The sequence below is a fragment of the Miscanthus floridulus genome, chromosome 12, assembly GCF_019320115.1.
Source record: "Miscanthus floridulus cultivar M001 chromosome 12, ASM1932011v1, whole genome shotgun sequence".
Lineage (NCBI taxonomy): Eukaryota > Viridiplantae > Streptophyta > Magnoliopsida > Poales > Poaceae > Miscanthus > Miscanthus floridulus.
Window position 1 is genome coordinate 28,083,337 of NC_089591.1, and position 19,802 is coordinate 28,103,138.

A 19,802-nucleotide genomic window follows, 5' to 3' on the forward strand; every position below is an offset into this window, starting at 1 on the left:
ATGGTGTAGGCAAACCAATTCTGTGGTTTTCCTAGCGAGGACATGAACACACACCTCCAACACTTCCTCAAGTTGTGTGACACCATCGTCATAAAAGACATCGCACCAGAGAGCATCAGGCTCTGTCTGTTTCCCTTCTCCCTTGTGGGGAAGGCAAAACAGTTGTTTTACAAGGACAAGGAAGCAAGTCAACATCTGGGAAAAATGTTCCATGGCATTCCTCATGAAATTCTTCCCCATGGGCAAAACCAATGCCCTAAGGGGTAGAATTTCCATCTTTGAGCAAAATGCGATGGAATCTCTCCCCGAGGCGTGGGAGAGGCTGCAGGATTATATCTAGACTTGCCCGCACCATGGGATAGAGAACTGGCTCATGCTTTAGAATTTCTATGATGGGTTAACACCCATGTCAAGGGGGCACATCGATGCTACTATTGGAGGTGCTTTCCTTTCCCTCACCATCGATGGAGCCATGGCTCTCATTGAAAAGATAGTGTCCAATCAAAGTTGGGGGAAAGAAAGAAAGCAACAGAAAGGCATGCATACCATAAAGCAGGTAGATATACTTTCTATAAAAATGGATCTGCTCATGAAGAGGTTGGGTGAGCATGCCCATGAGAAGGAAGCAATGATGGGCACCGTCTAGGCCATAGACTCACAAATGACATGTGAGGTCTATGGCCATGTCAGACACTCAAGGATTTACTGCCCCGAAACCCATGAAGACGTTGCATTCATCAACAATGGGTTCTGACAAAATAACAACGGGTGGAACAACCAACATCATCCAATATTTCAAGGAGCCATAGACCAATGAAGGAGGAGAGGTCTTGTCTGACGGACTAAAAATGCCGAGCCCTTGCTAAAGGTAAATCGGTGGTTATCTTAAAATTATGAAAATATTCAAAATAAAATATTTCCAAATTGCAAAATTTAAAATTTTACTTCAAAATTTTTTTTTAGAAAAATAAAATAAGAATCATTTTCTGACGCCTTAGATTTTTCTATTATCATTTCTCTTTTTTAAAATTTAAAATATTTTTGAAAATCAGAGAGCCATTGTGTGCTACCTATCAAAGGGGGGCCAAGCGGGCCTACCATAGGTGCATGCACACTAGGGTTGCGGCCGCACCCTGCAGGTGGCCATTGGTGCCGCGCCTTCTCCAACGGATAGTAGCCGGTACTCCTTCCCCTCTCCCGATGGTTTGGCTCTGGCTATAAATAGGAGAGGCTAGGGTGTGAGCCTCTCACTCACACACCACTCTTCATTTTTCACTCCCTCACTCTCTTTTGCTCCCACATTCTCTTGAAAAAATTTGCCACAAAGTCTTAGTGCAAGGGAACTCTGTAGAAAATTCTCAAGGTCAAGTCCACCAAGCAAAGCTCGTAGGTCGCTCGATTTGTTTTCACTAACGCAACCCATTTTCAAGCTTGTTGTGTTGTTGTTTTTCTTGCCATGGGTAAGTTCAGAAAGAAGCTATCTAGCGCACTCAAGAAGGCTATAGGAGCGTGCTCAAATTGCTCCCATGGAAGCTCAAGCACACACTACTCCGCCGAACAGTCCGAGAGCCCGATGCATGAAGAGGAGGAAACTTCACCAATGGAGGAAGAGCAGGAGCAAGAGTAGTCGATGGAGGTAGAAGATGATGCACCCTGTCTTGACTTGGAGGGAGACTAGGAGTTGCAAGAGTAAGCCCTCATCTAGGACCGCTGAGTTTGTCCACACGCCGGCGTATGACCCTGGACCTCCTCAAAAAGATAGGTATGGATGTCAAATTCTCCACCATTTGGAAAGTTGTTGGATGGGAGGACGTTACTCCCATTTGGGAGGAAGGTTCTCGCCTCCTGACTATCTAATTTTTATGCTCCTTAAAAGAAGTTGAGAATGGGATTACTTTAAGATTATTTGAATAAGAATATTTTCTTACTTGGAAAGGTTTTAGTTCTCATATAGGATTCCAAAGAAAATACTCAATTGACTTAGATCATTTTCTCAAAGGTTTTAATCATCATAATTTTTGGAGAGAAATTTCTGGTCAAAATGTAGTTGGCAAGCTTCAACCTTGTAATATGAACATTCAACATCCTACTTTGAGGCTCATGTATCGTTGGATTGCCATGACTTTGTTGCCTAGACAAGATATAAGATTTGTGCATAATGCTAATTTGCAACTGCTCTATGCCATGATAAAAAAGACTAAAATTGCTCCTATAAAAAATGTTCAAACATTGGTTAGATTTATTCAAGGCTTCCACATATATCTCATGCACGTCTCTTGTTATACATATTGCCAATAGTATTGGTGCGTTGGATGGTCAAGATGTAGTTTACATTACTACTCCACACATCGTTATTAATGAGCATTACTTGTTGCAAGGTCATCATTTGAAATATAATGAAGCAGAAAACCTTGCATTTTTCTTCCATGTGTATATAAATAAAATCCCATTACCTAACCTGAGGTTTCGTTTGTATAAGTGCCAGGAGCTAATCTTTTCTCTTGAACCACGAGATGAAGCATGCAGGAGTTTTGTGTCTGGCAGATTGACAAAGAGCAGAGCTAGGAACAAAGAAAGAAGTTCACAGCAGCCATAGCCATCACCCTCACCAGCTGTGCTGCAGGCATACCATGCGGAGTGGTTCCCAGTTAAGCAGGTCCCCAGTCTAGCCAAGCCAATCTATTTTGGATCATCGTGAGTGGGAGACGATCAACACCCGATTCAGATGACTAGAGATCTGCACAGGTGAGATTAAAAAGACGCTTAATACTCATGTGCAGGGTACAGTCCAATGGCACTAACAACAGTAGCAACATATGGCACAAATGAACGTGCTACTGAAGCAACAACACGATCAGTAGGTGGCCTATTGGGGGTCAATGGGATACAATCCTAGACCATAGGCCTTGAGCTAGCTTAGGGGGAGGACCCCCGCAGAGGTAACTTGTATATTTTATTTTTCGCAATTAATTTTTCTTGCATTTATTTATTTATTTGCATTAATAAAAACTTCTAAAAAATTTATAAAATACCAAAAAATAAAATATGATAAAAACAACAAAAATATAAATTCCACTCCACATATATGTTTTAAGAATGTTTAGTTTCTTCTTTCTTAAAATGATGAATAGTTGCTCTGTCTATAATTCATTTGTGCCTAAGCTGTAACTTAGTGTTCCCCAAGATTTGAGTTTATTGGCTAAAAATATCTCATTCTAAAACTTGAAAACTCGTGGGCTGCAAACACATGATCGTTTTCTAAGTTATTACGATGAAATGATATGGTACAAATGGAATATGCTATGACTTTGTACTAAGAGAAACTTGACATCCGGAGTTTTCAATTCAAAAATGCTAAAATGAAAAGTTCCTCAATAGTTATAAATTCCCCCAAGACCATATGACAATATTCAATGACAAAATCCTTAGTCATATGCTACTTGTATTTGCTTTGAGCTTTGTCAAATTGTTTGTGGCCCTTGTTGAGATTCTCGTCATGCACCCATCATTAAGATTCATGTAAACCCATAAATAAAATGCTGACTCTTACACTGAGAGTTACGCACAAATATGCTTTTCCATCCACTAAATAAATACTCCATTCACATGTCATGAACCTCTCTCTCTAAAGTTTTCAAGTGGCAAAAGAAAGTATGGGCTATGTTAAAAAAAGAGAAAAAGAAGAAAACATCCATGCTAAAAAGCATGAGAGGAAAAAAAATGCACACCAAAAGCACGAATAAATGAGAAATAAAATGAAAAGAAAAGAAAATAAAAGAAAAGAAAGAAATAAAGATAGCCTATCCTTTCAAAATCAATAAAAAAGAGAGTCATGATCAAAGGAGTACAAAAATTATTTAGAATTAGAAAGATTATAAAATTCCACACACTTGCACTTCTTGATCAAAGTATATGACTTGCATCTTCTTGGATCCAGTTTTTGGCTTAGCAAAATATGTGATGCAAGAAGGCCACATTTTCATACCTACCTAAAACTCCACCAAAAAGCATTTAGAGGTAGGATAAAAAAAGAACGCAAAAATATCAAATGCCATGGTGAGGATTATACACATTGAACGATCGAGTGAATCATTTGAGGAACTTACTCTTATTTTGCAAAACTCATAAAAACCATCCGATAAAAGGTTGATCAAAGAGTGAATGACTAGTAATTCTGTTAAAACCGCTCTATCTTGCAACCACCCAAGATCTGAGAAAAGCAATAAGCCCCACAGGGATCAAGGTAAAGGGTGGATAAAAATGCCAACTTATTTAAATTATGAAAGAATACTTTGTTATAGGCATGACACTTGTGAATTATAATTGGCATAGTAGCAACTCCTGATCAACATCCTATGACTTAGTTATTTGCTTGGGACGAGCAAAGGTTAAGCTTGGGGATCTTGTTGGCAGTCCTTAACAACCAAATCCAACCGCCAATTAAGACTAAAAAGGAGAAATTAGCAAACGTATGCACATGTACCTTTACTATTAACAAAGTTTCTTTGTTATGAACTTACATATAACACTTTATGCTCAAACATTCATATAACTTATAAGATTAGAATTAGAGTTAAGTTGAGGTGATGGTTCATCGTGCCTTCATGTGTGCCCATGTCCTATGCTTGTCGATCTGTAGGGTCAGAATCCTGGGGATGTTGGTAGTTTCTTTGTACACAGGCGTGGTGCTCGGGTACATAGTGAATACATTTCTTACTCCATGGTTGAGGGATAGGCAGCAGGTGGTGACAGCCCTATCTTTCTACTTGTTTAAGACCTTTTATTTCTACTAAATGATCTCCAATAATCACTAGAACTTAAACTCTATCTTCATCTTGTCTCTCAATTAGAGTACCAAATATGTGCCAAGTACACTCCATAATCAAATAGCCTTGTACCCTTTACTTTTCATAGATCAATCCAAAATCAAACTTAGGTACCTCAATCACTTATAAACATGTTTCCAACTTGAGGACCTTTCAATCAAAGTGACTCTTGATCAAACCAATAATTGTCACTTTTCTTGTAGATTCTCTAACCTTCAATGAAAAATCCATATCTCTCAATGTACAGATCCAATTACCACAAAATTTGGTGGAGATGTTGTTCACTAAGTATTCTAGCAGCTATAAAAATTTGAGCTTCATTTGGCTTCTCAATTGCTACCAGATTCCAAATCTTCCACCACTGCTACATGCTAAAAACTGCTGCACTATAGCTAACAAGATTCACTCCAAAACTGAAGCATTTCTTATCTAATTCTCATCAAATTTTTGCAGCAACTAATATCATGAGTCTAGAGCATGCATACAAAATTTCAAGATAATCCAAATAAATTTGGTTACTCAATCTCAGACTTGATCTCAGCTAGTTTAGATTTTTAATTTTGGACAGATTTCAATACTTGAGCTATTCTTCATCAAATGTGAATCTAACTTGAAATCAACTTGCATGAATACTTTCACAAGACATAAATCCAATCAATCCACTAACTAAATGTTATCTTATGAACTTATCCATTCAAATCAATCCAAACTTGATTACTAATCAATTTATCCATTCAATCCACTTATAACAAGCAACATATGCATATTTATCCAATTCAATCAACTCATATAGATCCAAATGAATGAGATTAAATAGAGATATACCTTGGTTAGCTAATGATCATCCATTTGCAAGCTTCAACTCAAATATTTGCAAGCCACCAAATATATCCAATAAATCACCACAATTTCGAATATTGCATTGTATGTTGTAGCACTTGGACTTCACTGATTTTGACTTTGCATTGGGTTTGGATATGTACCAAACTTCATAACATGACTCAACATATGATGAAAAATATATAACCAATTGAATCAAGCATCCAATGCCATGGTACCTACACACCTTCATCCACTTTTTGATGGTACCTAAAGTAATTTGGGTCCTCTCAAGTTAGGTGCAACATACTTAGGCATCGCCTTAGTATGAATACTATGATGTTTTGCAATAGCAACCATTGAGGTACCATTACCATCCTTTTTAAGCACAATATCGTCATCAATTAAATAAGGCTTAGAATTGTTACCTAGGGTACATGAATGTGCCATGTGTCCCCTTTCGCGACATGAGTAGCACTTTCTCTTTGATTGAACCTTTTCTTCATTGCTCATGTGGTGCTTCTCATTGCCTTGCCTCTCATGAGTTGCTTGAGCGTTCTTCTCAATTTTGGTAGGACACTTCAAGGCCAAGTGTCCCATATTTTCACACTAGGAAACCCTTGATGTGAGCATACACTTTTTTCTCTTCTTGATTCTTGCTCATCATCTTGGCATCTTGAATAAGCATTGGATGCCTTGCTCTACCACCCCATCTTGTCTTCTTCTTCTTTATCCCCGAATCACCACCATATTCATGGTTGGTCTTGTCTTGCACTAGGGGCTTATCTTCTTGCTCAACTTGTGGCTTTGGTTGAGGCTTCACTTGTTGCTTCACCAATTGCTTGGTTGGGCAGATTGGGGTGACATGACCCCATGTGCAGCACTTGAAGCACTTGACATGCTTTAGCCTCTCTTTTCTTTCTTCATCTTGAGCTTCTATTCATTGGGGCAACCATTTGCAAGATGTCCCACTTCATGGCATTTGAAGCATATAAAATGAGATAGCCTCTTTTGTTCTTGCTTCTTTATCTTTCTTTCTCTTTTTCTTTTGCCTTTGTCATGCTCTTGTTGAAGCCAACACCACATTTGTCACCATAATTTCTTTGATTCTTTAATATATGCTCAAAGGTGACTTTGGAGTTGTAGCACCTCTCTAGCTTGTTGCTCAAATTCTTCAATTCATTTTTGAGCTCATTGTTCTCCTTCAGAATATTAGTCTCACAAGACATAGAAGTAGAACAAGCATTTAATGTGAAGAACATGGCATAGCTAATAAATCATCACAAGAGGCAGGATACATTCTTCTTGCCTACATCACAAGTGTTAGCAACATTATGTGATTGATCATTTTGACCCATGTGAAGAACTCTCACTAGTTTTAATTTCTTCATTAGAAAGCCTTTTAATGAGAAAAACATGGTCTTGTATCAAGTTATCATGAGCAACACTAAGTTTCTCATGAGCCAATTTTAGCTCCTCATGTGAACAAGTAGTAACATAAAGTAGATGCTTTTGTTGTTCACATTTTTCTTTAGAAAAGAGTTTTCATTTTTTAATTTCTTGGTTTTAGCCATCTCTTTTTCTAAAGCTTTGATCATGCTACCAAATCTATCTAGATGCTCCTTATATGAATCAAGATCAATCACAATTGCATTAGATACCTTGGTGTAACCTTGTGACATGAAGCAATGTGATGTGGTGGATGAGCTTCTAGTAGCAATATCATCCGAGCATGTACCATCAACATCATCAAGTGTGCTTGAGGTAGAATCATCAATTGCATCACTTGAGGCATCACCATCAACCTAGTCAAGTGAACTTGTGGCAGATCGATCATCATCATCACTTGACCATGAGGTGGAGCAATCTTCCACAATCACCAAATTATGGTCATGGTCGACACACTCATGCACCTCATCCTTGGGATCATCCTCCTTGACTTTGTCATCATCAATTGTGGAGGAGTCACCATACTGGTGGTTGATTTCCTCCCACAACTCACGGGCGGTTCCATTGCAATCCACCCTTTAAAAGATCCCCAAACTCAAAGCATCCATTATAAAACAATAAGCATGTGCATCAAATTCAAAGAGAACCCTTTGAGCTTTGGTTAGATTTCTATCGTCCAAGATTTGAGTGAGATCACCAGTGACAATCCACCAAAACTTGGGTCTCTTTGCACAAAAAAGATCAAGCATGTGATTTCTCCACCATGCAAAGTGTGTGCCATCAAAAATATGTGAGTCACAATCATCTAGCCCACTAATCACCATCCTCTTAGGTCGATGAAGACCACAAATGATAGACCAAGCTCCAATACCATGTGTAGAGTCGAGATGGCGGACTAGAGGGGGGTAAATAGTTATTTCTAAAATTAATTACGCCAACTAATCAAAACAAATGCAGAACTAACACTATCGGTCTAGACAAGACTACACCCCTCTATCTAAGTTCTCAAGCACCTTAAAGCAATCCTAATTAGGCAACAAAGGTGTCAGGCTAGCTAGAGCTCACCTAATCAATTCTAGTAGCAAGGTCACACAAAACTATGCAACTAGTACTTTGGCAACTGGGGGAGCTCCTACACAAACTAATAAGCAAAAGCACAAAGCTCCTAAGCTCACTAGCAATTCTTACTAACAAGGCTATGCAAGCCAAATTAGAGAGCTCAAATTACTTAGCTACACAAACTAAGCAATGTGACTAACATGGCTACACAAGCCAATTAGTCATGCAAGAGAGCTACTTCTATTCTACACAAGCAAGAAGGTAACTAGCAAGCTACACAAGCTAACTAGTTACAAGAGCAACTACACAAGCACAATATATATATGAAAGTGAATACAAGCTTGTGTATGGGGATCATAAACCAACAGGAAGATGATGACATGATGATTTTTATCCCGAGGTTCACAGTGCTTGCCAACACGCTAGTCCCTGTTGAGACAAGCTCTAAGGTTTCCGTCGGTGCTCTTGCTAGCGGTGACCTACAAGTCACACTCTCCCACATGGAGTGCTTACCACAAGCTCTAGCTCTTGACCTGGCCAAACCACTTGTCAGATTTCGTGTCTCGCTCGACTAGAGTTGCTCTTCGTGGCTCCCATGGGGCGAGCACAACACCCCTCACAATCTCTTCTCTAGAGCACCATACAATCTTCTTTGCATGCTTCAATGGAGAACTCACCACCAAGCCATCTAGGAGGTGGCAACCTTCAATAGTAATAAGCACCAATGGCTTACAACTCGATCACCTAGTGCCACTCGACGCAATCGCACTAGAATCACTCACTCGCAATTGATTCTCACTCTTGCAAGCACAAGTGAGTTAGAGGGCTCCCAAGCACACCTACATAATCCACCAAGGCTTAAGGGTGCTCAGCAACTAGCTTAAGGCCAGGCCACCACTTCTATTTATAGCCCGAGGAGCTAAAAGGGCCATTGCTCAAAACCCCTCTGCGTAGGGTTTAGACTGGATGCTCCCTAGGTGACTGGACCTACACTATTCATAGGGTCTAGTCAATGGATCGCTGCCACATGTCATCCACATTTGAAGACGACCATTGCTCCGCAATGGCAACATCACTCGTGCTGCCCTACTTTGGATTAGACTGCATCGAACAACGCTGATCGGCCATGCCACATTGAGTCTAGGTCATCACATGCCCACGCTACACTACTTCGACCAGACTCACCTGGCCAGCATCTGGACCCTCAACACGCCTGGGTCTAGAGCTATCCATAGAGCTCCCAAGAGGGTAAAGTCACTCTAGACCAGGTCCGGTCGAGCCTGTCCGGACTTAGCCAGGGTCCGATCTAGCCTTAGCTACTTCACCTGCGTGCCAAATGTCACTTCCTCATAGTACCAAGCAACCGGACTCCCACGCATAGGTTCGGTCATGCTAGAGCGTCAGGGTTCAGAGCGCACTGCCCTGCTGCTGCCATCAACCAGACTCCTGAGCCCAAGTCTAGGTCCACACAACCCCAAGGTTCGGTCCTCCTTGGCCTGCTAGGGTTTGCCATCGTACTCGCCAAGGCAAAGTCCTAGTCGCCCAACTGCCATGGTCTGATGCACCCTGAGCTCTTCCTTTTTGTCACCAAGTTGATCCGTTTCAACTCCAACAACATCCCCTTTGCAAATGTGCCAACACCACCAAGTGTACACCACTATGTGTATGTGTGTTAGTATTTTTTCAAACATATTTCATAGGATTAGTCACTCAATTCACCACGCCACTCGATCCTAGCAACAATGCAAAGTTAGATCACTCGAGTGGCACTAGATGACCGATATGCAAACAAGTTTGCCCCTCTTGATAGTATGGCCATCTATCCTAAACTAGGTCATGCACTTCTCTACACAACCTTTGACTAGTGAAATGAAATGTCCTACAAATATACCTTTGCCTTGCGCATTCCATTTCATCTCCTCCGTCGTTGACACAACACATGCACCAACCATATCACAAATGATATGATCCACTTCATATCATCATGTGACCTTGTTGGTTCATCAATCTTGACCTCACTTGCTTTTCACCATTGCCTTTGTCCATCGGCACCAAGTCTTGCTCAAGCTTCATCACTACATGGTCCATCGCTTCGAAGCCTCCAAGTTGCCCTTCACGCTTGCAATCGGTTCATCAAGCCAAGTCTTGTCTTGATCTTCTCCACCTTAGTCTCTAAGCCATCTTCACTATCATGGCATGAGTTGCTCATAGAAGTGTACCTGTGGACTAATCACCTTTGTATCTTACATTTAAACACATTAGTCCACCTAGGTTATCACTCAATTACCAAAACTAAACTAAGGATCTTATAGACCCTATGTCCTATAGTGAGGTGTTCTTCATGTTTAGGAGCTCCCAAATCAGGGGGTCATAATGAGAGTTTGGCAAGGATCGCTCAGTGCTATGCTATAGCTCATCGACTATGAGGTTTCTCCCCATTGAGTAAGGGAATTAGCCCTCTATCTTGCTAGATTGTCGAGGGAGGAATACACTATTGTTCCTCTCAGTTGCTCTCTTGACCGATGGTTCTCCTGTCCAATTGGCCTCCGAATATATAATATCTCAAATGGGCTTTCTTGGTTCACCTCCCTCTCTCTAGAAGCCTACCTTCCCCTTATATACTAAGGAAGGTCGAGTACAAGTCAGTTTGGGGTTTTTGATTTGTGGTCTTCATGTGCCGGGTGTAGGAGCGTGCTGTTGCGACATGTGGATAGACCTTGGCCTTGTCATGGAGTTGGAGGAGCTATGGGTGTCGCCTAGTGTCTCTGAAGACTATGACACTTTGACTGTTAGGGGATGTCTGTTGTGGTCGGCCTCCACCGGATGAACCTTCTTGAGGGCTCATTGGCTATGAAGGAGTGCCTACCTAAGGGGCTGATGAGTGGGTCCTAGGGCCCTACGCACCTAGAGTTGGTGAATTCACTTGTCTTGTTGCATCACACCAGTTGTGTGACCCCATCAAGGAAGTGGAGGACATCGCCCCACGCCCATCGATCGGGCCAGCGCTGTGGGACCTTCCTATCTACTAGGGTCTCGAATGCTCGATAGGTAGGGTCTCAAATGCCTGGTAGGTTGGCCATCTAAATGGTCCTAAATGGCAAGAGGGGGGTGAATAGCCTATAAAAATCTCTACAAATACACTAGAGCAAGTGGTTAGAATCCTAGATGGCAAAATGCAATTTTTCTCTAGCTCTACAAGGGTTGCAAGCTACCTACACCAAAAATTCTAGTTGCTATGATCTCTATATACAATCAAAGGCTATGTCACTACTCTCTAAGTTAGTGAGCTCTAAAAGATGAACTAAAGAGTCTCACTAACCAAACTAACATGCTCTCAAAGACTAACTACACTAAAGAGCTTGACAAGGCAAAAAGTAAACAAGTAAATACAAGAGAGAGTGTAGGAAGATTATATTATCATGGCAAGTGAGATGAACCAATCAAAATGAATATCCAATCAATCACTGGGAGAATACCAATCGCAATGGACACAAGATTTTTCTCCCAAGGTTCACGTGCTTGCCGGCACGCTAGTCCCCATTGTGTCGACCAACACTTGGTGGTTCGGCAGCTTATAGGTATCATACACCAAGCCAACACTTGGCGCTACAAGAACCTACCCACAAGTGAGGTAACTCAATGAAATGAGTGTAGCAGAACCGACCAATTTATAAGAGCACAAGTACAATGGCAGCCCGCAAGCGGTCACACTGTTATACTTGAGCCCATATAAACCTGGTAGTCCATTGAGTACCGCGAAGGGTCTCGATTTAACCAACATACAACCAAGATCGTACATGACTCAACATACATGTCACACATTACATAAAGTTCACAAATACAATCCATCAGAGTATGAATTAAAGTTATTACATACCACATTAGGTAAGATAGTAGCGGAAGCAAATTAAAAGTTTGAAACCAACGTCTGCAACATTGTTTAAATATAGTGCCATCTCACTGATCACAACCACAAAAGCATAATAGAGGGATTAACGAGAGATGCCTTACCTAGGGCCCTACTCCTCGTCCAAGGCGGGATAGAAGCATTTCTTACTAGTAGCCATGATAAACTATACCATCTGCAACAATGGGAAATAAACCCTAAGTACAAGAAGGTACTCTACTAGACTTACCCGTCATTAACCAAAAATAATGTGACTCCAAGGATTATGCAAGGCTGTATAAGTGGAGCTAGCTTGACAATATTTTGCATAAAAAGCTTACCAATTCAAGTATATAGTTATAATTCGGTCATCAAGTTAATTATAGCTATTCATCTCTAGATTAGCAACTAACCTATGCCAAACATATGGTATATCATTTAGTATTATATAGTAGTAACCATAGCCGGTATAATAATTCCATGTTCATCTGAACCATCAGATTCCATAACACAGTTACTATAATGAAGGGGCTCTGCCAAGTTTCTCACTATCCGGAAGAGACGGCGATTCGAATCGATTACAACTAGCTGGGTAGTATTCCTAACACAAACCCATGTCTACCAGCCATGGTAGCCTTAGGTCACCTTTGGTATAACTTAGGTCCACATTTCATGGGGTCGATCAGCACCGCACAATAAGGGATGACTAGCTGCCAAGACGATCAGGACTGCCTTGCCTTTGGGCTCACATCTGGCACCCCGCACATCCTTACTACCATCCAAAGTGTGCACTCTTATAGAATGGGGCCCAGCCTGAGTTGAGCTACTCGGCTTCGTGGTCGAAATGAGTTATCCAGCCAGCTAAGTGAGAGACATGCGTTCAAAATGACAAGAGGGCCTCCAATAGTATGGTCCTTAATCAACACAAACGGAATCACATGAGTCAACCTATACATAGACTCTGCTGGTCTCCAGTTATATTATCCCATGGTTCTTTTCTACTGATAGCAAATATAGCCAATAGTGCTTCAGTATCCACCTATATCTTGTAGGTGATAGGAAATCACCCGACTTCTATTGGTCTAAGCATGGCTAAGCATATATTCGATCCTAGACTTACACAAGGTTTCTATGCATCATGTGTTTCCAATCAACTCTTATAACCTAATGCATCAAACATAAAGGACTCAAGTGATATTTTATAAAACATGGGAGACTTAGATGCTCCGAGACTTGCCTTTGAGGAAAGAGGTTGGCTTGTGATCTAGACACTCAGGGAGGTCCTCAAGAGTTTGCTCATCTCCTTCTAGAGCTATGGCCTAAGGTGTCTCCTGCTATTTCTCCTCTTCTTCTTCGTTGAACTCCAAAAGAGTTAATTCCCTCGGACGATCCTATATGCATGATCATGGAATAAGATATCGTGGATGCATATATAACGACATGTATGATATGGTGGGGTATGATGAAATGCATTCTCATAGGTGTTTTCAATAGCATTGTATTAAGGTGATAACAAGTTACATCTTATTTTACTGAGTAGGTGCATATCTCTTCTCTAGTAACTAAACGAATTCTCATCTAAGCAATTTTTAGGACTGCAAGATAGCAACCACTTGTTTTGACCATAACTAGAGTTATACATATTTCAATAATGTGGTTGTGGACATTTTCAAAACATTATGAAATTTTCTACAACTTTATTTTAATCATATAACATTGATTAAGCAGTTATCTAGGTCAAACAATTCAATCTTTCACATCTGTCCAGAGAGCAAGTATTTCTAACAGCAGACTTCTAACAGCTATAATTCTCAAACTATATGGACTATGACTATGAAAATTTAACACAAGGTAGATAAGTAAGTTATCTACAACTTTGTTATCAACTGTATTTATAGAAAAGATCATTATCATCATGAAATCATCACCACAACAAAAACTACACATACAGTCATCTAGTTGAATTATAAAGCAATAATTAACTAGTTGCCTATAAACAATTACTTCTAAGCCTCACTAATAGTATCAATAGATTATATGAATCACACACACCACAGAAAACATTATGGTTAAGCCTAACTAATTTATTTATATTTATTTATTAATTTTCTTAGATAATAAGGTGATTTATAGAGTAAATATTTTCAGTGCTCAATAAATTCCAAGAAAATTATAGTAGGCTACACATGATCCTAATAGACTACTGTATAAATTTCATGTCATTTGGATAAGTATAGCTACCTCTACAAAAATGACAAGTTACATATGCTTATCTTAGCAAAAATAGTTTAGCATAGTGAAAAGTGTCAAGCAACATATTTAATATTTTTTTACTTCCCTCCTAGCATGATAATACTTTGTAAAAATTTGTATGATCATATGTTATGTATTTTTACCCCAATTAATTTCACTAGAATCTAGCAATTAATTAAGATTAAATAGGAAGACCATATTACAATTATGTTTAATGTAGGTTAAATATTTTTCCTAGCTAGAGCATGTAACAAAAGACCAGAAAAATTTGAATCACAATTTTATAACTTTCCTAGTTCAAGTTATGCAATTTACAAGATATACACATGTTTAAAAGCACTCAACTTACTCAATTTAATTCTCCTAGAAAAATACCCTAAGCAGTATATTTCATATTTTTATAAAATATTACACTTCAAGATGAATCCAACAAAATTTGGTTCACCCCATTTGGATACTGCTAGCTCCAGTTATAAATTTTTGAAGTTTGCATTCAAATATGTGAAAATAAATCAAGGAAAACATTTCAAATACTGACTGATAGCTGGGACCCACGGGTCAACGGGACCCACATGTCAGCGACACACAAAGCAGGGGCACAGCTTTGACCAGCAAAAAGCTCACCGATGGCGAGGTCACCGATGACGAGGTCGGTACCAACGTGTTCCCCATCCTATTCCACACATACAGGTACCCTTGGTTTCTCGGAGGATCACCGGAGCTAGCTCGCCGGTGACTATGGCGGCTCAACGGCAGCGTGCTATGGTGAGCCCATCATCTTCAATGATGGTGAGCCTAGGCGAGCACTGCTATGGCACCTAGGAACCCTAGCAAAGCTCTACGGTGTGGATTAGGTCAAAGTGCAGCAGCGACAAAGCTAGGCCACGTGCAGGGCGACGCGAGCACGGTGGTGGCACTGCTGATGTTCCGATGGGAAAGGTGATGAAAGTGTGCATCCAACTTCCCCATAATCTCTATCATCCTAAGGCTAAACCCTAATGCCTAACTATGAGAGAGAATGATGACTGGACAGGCGCGGCCACAGTGACATGCATGGCGACAGCGCTCTCGGCTCACGGTGGTGCGGCTCACGTTCTGGCACCAACGACGTGGTAGCGGCTCAACTGAGCTATGGCTATAGCTTCTAGGACCTACAACTGAAGATGAATCAAGAGAGAGAGAGATTGGAGGAGCAGTGGATAAGGTTGGCCATGGTAGCTCGGAGCTCAGCGGCTCTCCATGGCCATGGCTAGTGGCGGCAATGGCCTGTAGGCCTTTACCTTGGCTCAAGCTATGGCAATGGTAGGTCGGCTGATGTGGAGGAGGTGATGACCAAGTGGTGTGCATGAGCAATCACATAATGGCGCAGTGGTGGTGGCATGTGAGCTCAGCGGAGGTGCGGTAATGGCAATAGTGGCGCTTGGCTTTGCTGCTGCGGGCGCGAGAGCGAGTGATGGCAGGGATGCGCGATGGCCTCTTCAGCGTGTTCCTGGCCACAACATGGCCCTAGCCCTAGCATGTGCACACCATGAGGCGGCCATGGCCTGTGGCCGGTCGGCCATGACGCTGGCCAGTTCAGAGCTGCATCGAGTGACTGACAGCATGACTTCGTGCACATGTAACTCCTAATTCGTGGTGAATCAGTGAAAATGGTATTAGTGAAAGTTGTAGAGCTATGCGAGATCTACAACTTTTCTTTAATGATCATAGTCTGATTCGAACTAGTTTTCAAACTATATTGCTCCAAAGTAAGGTACTTTGAAACTAAAAACAGCTTCAACACAGAAAATTCTTGAGTCACCAAATAACATTTTGTTGAAACTTGTGAGCTCTATTTGACCATGTTAGACACTGAATTAGCTCATGACCCTTAAATAAAGTTTGTTACCGATGATGTGAACTACAACTTTTATTTAGGTCACATGGCCATGCAAATAATCTAAGCTATAGTTCAACTTTGGTCAAACTAGCATCATGAGAATGGCATTACAAAGTGAACCGACACTTGGAAGCAAAATTGGCTTAAGTCATGAATATAAACAATGTTCCAAATATCATACTAGATGTGTCTAAGGTGTCTTTATGACCTCACAACCATCTCATACATTGGTCATACATGATTGCAAGCATAAGCATATATTAAAATCAACATTTCATGTGATAAGGTACAAGAATGAGATGAAATTTCATATGCTCATGTTCATGAATGCTTGGATGATGGTTGTGCTCATGAAATGCAGGTGCCAAATGCAATGCTTAACACTAGGGTGTTACAACGAGCAATTTACTAGAGTTACCTTTTGGCTCTCCACCGAGGAAGGTACAAGAGCCCTCACAATCACCGGTAGATGGCCACGAACAATCACCAACTCATGCCAATCCTCCTTCGCTGCTGCAAGACATCTAGGTGGTGACAACCACCAAGAGTAACAACAAAAACTATAGCCACAAAATCTCCAAGTGCCACTAGATGTAATCACTCAAGCAAATGCACTAGGAATCACTCCCAATCTCACTATGATGATGAATCAATGATGCAGATGAGTGGGAGGTGTCTGCTTAGGCTCATAAGGATGTCTAGTATGTCAAAGTGCCAAGAGGGTGAGCCCCAAGCCAGCCACCAACTATTTATAGAGCCCCTTGGCTCAAAGAGTCGTTACTCTATCGCAGAGGGACCAGACACACCTGACCGGACATAGCCCTATGTCCGATCACCAGCGTTCGGCAGTGCCGATGCCATCCACATGTTGCCCCTTTGAACCTACACCGCTTGATCTCAATAGTCACCACTTAATGGTCAAACCATTAAGTGATGATCAGACTCACTGTTAGAATTGACTAGACGCACGATAACATAGAGTCCAGTCAGGGCGATTTTTACATAGAGAGCTTCCCCAGCGCATTTTTCACAATCGAACGTGTCACGTCACAAGTGACTGGATGTGCCCCAGAGTCTAGTCCTCACTGTGCTCACACATAGGTGCTACATTAGCATACATTAGCCATGACCTGATGCACCCCCTACGCGTCCGGTGATGCTTGCCCAGCAGGGTTCGATCGTGAAGCCACTCAGCACCCTCTCTAGACCATGTGACTGAACTTAGCCCTGAGTCTAGTCCCATCGTTCGATCACACCATGGCCCTCTTGGCCAAGTGGTTGAACAACTGATCAGACTCATCCTACCAGGGTCCAGTGCTGGCAGAGCCAACGTCGGGTCCTGTACCTTCGCCATCTTTTCTTTTTCTAACACCTCAACCACTTCACTCTTGCTTCTAAGTTGCTAACCACAATGTGTACAACTCATGTGCTTGTGTGTTAGCTTTTCTCAAAGCATTTTACAAGGGCCAATTGTTAGCACACTAGGTCCCTAATGCATATGCAAGAATCATGTCACCTAGTGGCACTCGATAACCGCTTAGCCAAAGATTTTCCCTCTTTCTAGTACAGCTATCGATCCTAAACACACTCACACCCTCTATGGTGTCTTGAGTGCCAAAACAAAAACCTATTTGATACCTTTGCCTTGATCTCCTTGGTTTTTGTTTCTCTTTCTTCTTTTCCAAGTTGGAGCTTGATCACCAGCATCACATGTCCATCTCCATCTCCATGGACCTCTCACTTGCTCCATCACTTGCTGTGTACCAACCTAGCTCATGATCACACCTGATGACATAGGTTAGTACGTTAGGTTTCATCAATTATCCAAAACCAAACTAGGGCTTTCAATCTCCCCCTTTTTGGTAATTGATGACAACCTTTTCACAAAGATATTCAATGAAATCTTCTTGGATTCATGTTGCTTGCCCAAGCATTTTACCATGTGTAAAGGATATGGACAAGTTTCATAAACCAAAATTGGTAGAGCATTAGCTCCTCCTACATATGTGCTAAGAGTTTGGATTTGAAAACTTGCACATATGTGTGGATTAGGAAGTGTGGGAGAGTAATGACTACCAAATGATGCTAAGGTGTAAAGAATTGACCTTTGAAGCATGACACTAATCGGAGTTGCCAATAATACCATCCGTAGCACCATAGTTAGTTAGATTGCACTTGCAAAACACAAACACTAGATACCTCATGAGATCAACATTATAAGCAAGGCTCTAGTTCCACTTGTAAAGCAAGAAAGGCATATCTAATTATCATCCTATGCATGCTAGAATTGGATTTCATCAATCAATCCCACAACTAGCATACACCACACAAGCATGGATACGGAATTAAAAAACTTATGCCATTCAAGCAAGCATATGTAATGCACATTCAAATGCAACAAACAAGTTTATGAGTGTAACACCCCAGTGTTAAGCATTACATTTGGCATTTGCATTTCATGAGCACAAGAATCATCTAAGCATTCATGAGCATGAGCATATGAAGTTTCATTTAATTTACCTTCTCATTATCACATGTGATGTTGCTCATATACTTAATTATGCTTGTAATCATGTATGACCAATATATGAAATGGTTGTGAGATCATGAAAACACCTTAGACACATCTAGAATGATAATTGGAACAATGTTTATATTCATGACATAGATCAAATTTGCTTCTAAGTGTTGGTTTCATTTGAAATGCCATTTTCATGATACTAGTTTGACCAAAGTTGAATAGTAGCTTAGAGTGTTTGCATGGTTGTGTGACCTAAATAAAAGTTGTAGTTCACATCATGGGTAACAAACTTTATTTAAGGGTCTTGAAGCTGTTTTTAGTTTCAATGTAGCCCAATTTGGAGCCTTGTAGTTTGAAAACCATTGCGAATTAGACAAAACTCCTTTAAGCAATTTGTAGTACTCATTTAGCTCTACAATTTTTATTAAGGAAGTTTTTGCTAAATCACCATAGATTAGGAGGACTGATCGGTTGAACTTGCTTTGTCAGTCGGGTTCAGTGGTGTCTGAATCAGCGCCGTGCGCGCGTCATCGCCAACCGATGTTGGGCCACGGCCGCTGCGTGGAGGCTGTTCGACGACGTCGGGCCCATGCATCAGGCCGACATGGGTAGCAAAATGGCAGTGACATGCCCTCCCTCCTCACTCGCTCTCACTTCCCTTGCTCTGCCTCTCTCTCACCCTCGCCGCACCCGAGCAAAACCATAGTGCCGCCATCATCACCGCCAAGCTCCACCGAGCTCGCACACCACCACCACCACACCATTGTGTGATTGCTCACGCACACCGCTTGTCCATCACCTCCTCCACCTCATCGACCCACCATTGCCTTAGCTTGAGCCAAGCTAAAGACCTATGGGCCATTATCGTCGCCGTCATGGCCATGGAGCGCTGCTGAGCTCCTAGCTACCATGGCTAGCCCTATCCATTGCTCCTCCAATATTTCTCTCTTGATTCATCTTTGTCATAGGTCCTAGAAGCTATATCCATATCTCGTTGAGCCGCTACCACGTCGCTGGTGCCGACATGTGAGCCGCACCACCGTGTGTTGAGAGCGCCGCCGCCATGCACGTCACCGTGGCCATGCCTGTTCGTTCGCTGTCTCTCTCATA

The 19,802-nt window shown here is 41.4% G+C and overlaps 1 non-coding gene across 1 annotated transcript; it reads right to left on the reverse strand.

Annotated features, from left to right (window-relative positions):
- Window positions 1–253: 253 nt before the first annotated feature.
- LOC136498687 (small nucleolar RNA R71) lies at window positions 254–360 on the reverse strand. The gene has a single exon (XR_010769697.1). It is a non-coding gene; the product is annotated as a small nucleolar RNA R71 (small nucleolar RNA).
- Between the last annotated feature and the right edge of the window lie 19,442 nt (window positions 361–19,802).